This window comes from Octopus bimaculoides, chromosome 1 (assembly GCF_001194135.2).
Source record: "Octopus bimaculoides isolate UCB-OBI-ISO-001 chromosome 1, ASM119413v2, whole genome shotgun sequence".
NCBI classification, from domain to species: Eukaryota; Metazoa; Mollusca; class Cephalopoda; order Octopoda; family Octopodidae; genus Octopus; species Octopus bimaculoides.
In genome coordinates this window covers 155,649,698-155,653,503 of record NC_068981.1, presented here as the reverse complement: position 1 = coordinate 155,653,503, position 3,806 = coordinate 155,649,698, and the positions used below count along the sequence as shown (strand labels likewise).

The following is a 3,806-nucleotide window of genomic DNA, read 5'->3' as shown; positions in this document are numbered from 1 at the left end:
GTGACCACCTAATATGCTACAAAACCCTTTTGGGGGTTCGGAGGACGGGGTTGGGTGGCGTGGAACCCTCGGAAATTGCACCCCCACCCCCATTTTCAAATATTTTTTATTTATTTCTTTACCCATAATTTTAGATAACATTTTGCAGAAATACGTTTTCGAGAGAGTGTGGATTACATTAGATTGAAAAGTCAAAGTTCGAAATGAATAAGTGAAAATGCCGAGGTTATAGAAGTTACAGTGGTACCGAAGTCAGTGGAGAGATAAAGAATGATAAATAATTAATCTAAAAAAAAAAAACACGTTAGTTTGTGTATGCGTATGAAACAAGTAAAAATATATTAAAACAAAAATATCTTTTTCATACCTCTTAAAATCACTGGATATAATATAATAATCCCGAAAAGATTTTCCCTTTGCAATCTTTGGCGCCGAAATGTGTTTCGTTTTTGTGTGAGGAGAGAGAGTGAGAGAAAGAAAGAGAAAGAGAGAGTGGGTGACGAATTTACCTAAACGTTGAATGGGTAACAATCTATCATAATTATATATATCATTATACATCATCATCATCATCGTTTAACGTCTGAAATTTCCGAGGTTTCCACCTCACCCCACCCTGTTTTTCGGAGCCTAAAAAAGGGTTTAGTAGCATATTAGGAGGTTACCGGAATTCAATCAACGAAAAAAAAAAATAATAAAATTTCCAATGATTCTGGGATATGGGAGAAGAGGGTCCCTCGCAACACCTTTTTTCCGAACAAAAATAAGGAGTTTGCAGCATAGGAGATTAGGGTACTTGATTCCGAGTTTTTGTGTTTTTTTTTTTTCTTAGGGAAAATCGTGCAGGTGAAAGGATCAAAATTTACCGATAATTTTCCGCTTCACTTTTCATTTCATTTTAATTGTCTTCTTTTATCATAGTCAATAAAAATGGGAGCCCATTCTATATATAATCAACCTAACTTAATGAGAAGAGCCTCCTGTTCTGGATGTTTGGAATTGTAAGAATTCTTGATTGCTGATGTTAACTTTGCCTTAAAAGATTATTTTTGCCATATGACATGTCTGGCTAGTAGAGTCAGTAGCGCAGTGGGCAGAATACCTTTCGGTATTCAGTTATGTCTAATCACGTTCTGAGTTCATATTCTTCCTTTACATGTACAATTAATTACACAATTACATTATGTAATTAATGTAAGAAACATTCTTCTATTTTCATCTCTTCTCACTCTCTCTCGGAAGAAAAAGAAATTGGAGAGAGATGTGCTCCACCAAGTTTATCGCGAAGGGCCGAGACATACCATATATCACGGCGAAAATCGTACGACTCCATCAAAAGGATCCAAGGAAGGATATTACGTTATGTAATGTACGTTGTCATCAGCGAGTTTCAAAATTTCTAAGAGGAAATGTTTACGTATAATAGTTACTTCCTATTCTACTTCGTTACATCTAATAATAAACCCTCGTTTCATTTCCAATCAATCAACATGTGTTTCTTGCATTACGTAATCTTAGTGGAATCGGAAGCAAATATTAAACGTAAACATTTCCTCTTCGAATATTACTTTTTTCTTTCCTCTTCGGATCTTACTTTCTTCTTTGTCTATAATATCATTACCAAATACTGGAGTCGATGTAATCGACCCTACTTTCTCTCTCTCCATAAAATGTTCTTCTCTGTTAGATATTAATATTTTAGTTGCAGAGCGGCGAGCTGGCAGAATCGTTAAAATGCTTAGCGGCATTTCGCCCGTCTTCACGTTCTGAGTTGAAATTCCCCTAAAATCGCTGGCTTTGTGCTAAATTTTGAAAGAACTTTTAGTTGCAGCTTGAACGTTTGGTTGGCAGGATTGTTAGAACGTCAGAAAAAGTACTTTGCAGTATTATATGAGGTGTTTTTTACATTCTGACTTCAAACTGCGCCAACATAAGCTTTACCTTTCATCCATCTGTGTTCGATAAAAAAGGTATCGATCGAATATTAGATTCAAAGATAATAACCAATACTCTCCCATCAAAATAACTCGCCTAAAACAATGGAGGCGTGGAGCTGGTAGAATTCCTGGAGCGACGGGAAAATACCTTCTAGGATTTTCTCCGGCACTTTGCGTTCTGAATTCAAATGCCACCTCATTGCCTACAACTTTGCTTTCATTCTTTCGGGATCGATAAAAAAAAAAGAGTACAATCAAGTACTGGGCTCGATGATATCAACCAACCTTCTCTCATAAATCTCAGGCCTATGCTTTTGCAAGAAACAATTATTTTCGTTGAGCAGTGGATTAGCAGAAACACTAAAGCCTTGGTGACAAACTTTGTGTTATTTACGCTCTGAGTTAAAATCCCGTCTTGGTCAACCTTGCTTTTCATCTTTTCGGAATACATAAAATAAGCCCCAGTCAAGTCCTGAGGTTGATATAATCAACCGTTTCCCCACCTACAAATTTCTGGCCTTGTGCTAATGTTAAACATTTATATCATCATTATTTTAGTAGCTGCCTCTGTTGCCTTGTGAATCAATATGGTTGAAGGAAACTGCATGCCAGCCTATATATATATATATATATATATATATATATATATAATGTGTGTATTGGGAGAGAGAGAGATGTGTTTTCATCCTCTACCACTTGACAACTGGTGTTGGTTTGTTTACATCTCCATTACTCAGAGGTCCGGGAAAAGAATACAAGACTTCAAATAAAATAAGTACTGGGTGCCATCTGGCGGTGCCGTAACATGGTTGCAATCCAATGATTGAAACAAGTAAAAGATAAAGGTTAAAAGAAAATAGAAAAAGAGTAAAACAATGACAAATTGTATACAATTACAATGACAACATACTTGGTGTTTTCTCCTCCCAGATATACCCTTCAACAGCAATTGTTACTCCAATTAATTTTGTATATATGGAAAACGATACAAACAAATTTTGTATTAATAAATCCCTTAAGAGCGTTGGACAGACACAATTGTGAGAGCGACGGACAAAATATCTTGCATTATTTCTTCCAGCCTTTTACGTTCTGAGTTCAACTAGCACCGAATTTTGCCACTCGTCCTTTCAGGGTTGATAAAATAAAGTACCGGTCAATACTAATGTTAATTTAATCAACTAACCTTCTCCATTTCAAAATTGCTCTCGTATGCATAATTTAGAGAACGATTACCATGTTCGACGTCAATTCTGTTTATATTATTTTACAGGAACGCCCTGGAAGTGGTATAATTTGATGGAAATCTACCAATGACTGAGAATCAAATAGATATTCGTTCAGAATATAGATTGTTGTTCCTCAAACGTTTGAAACGCCGGGAAAGATACTAACATTCCCACAGTTAAGAAATGCAAGATGAGAAGCGGTGAGAATAACAGTAAGAAAGTCGATCTGTGACAGAGTAACGCATTTTTAGTAAGTTAGCACGCTTTACACAAATGCACTATAAATATTTTTATCTTTTGTGGCTGCTATGTTGAAAGAAAAACTTTTGTTAGTAGGGAAAGTAATTGGGTGTATTTCTCACAGTGAGTTCATTTAGTCTGCATCACAAGTTGTGCTGATAACTTAGTGTTCCCCCATCCCACCTACAATGGGCCCCAAGTCGTAACTAAAGTCAAGAGATAAATCATACATGTTGACAATTACCAATTATAAATATATATGTACACGCGCATGCGCGCGCACACACACATACATACATATACATATATACATATATATACATTTATACACACATATACACATTACGTATGTGTTTGTATATATATATATATATATATATATATATATATATATATATAT

At 35.4% G+C, this 3,806-nt stretch overlaps 1 long non-coding RNA gene across 1 annotated transcript in view; it reads left to right on the top strand.

Annotated features, from left to right (window-relative positions):
• Positions 1-1,253: 1,253 nt before the first annotated feature.
• The window catches only part of LOC128249948 (uncharacterized), a 6,149-nt gene continuing 3,596 nt past the window's right edge, over positions 1,254-3,806 (top strand). Inside the window, exons 1-2 of the long non-coding RNA XR_008266093.1 lie at positions 1,254-1,369; positions 3,211-3,416. This is a non-coding gene — a long non-coding RNA (uncharacterized LOC128249948). The remainder of the gene's footprint in view (positions 1,370-3,210; positions 3,417-3,806) is intronic.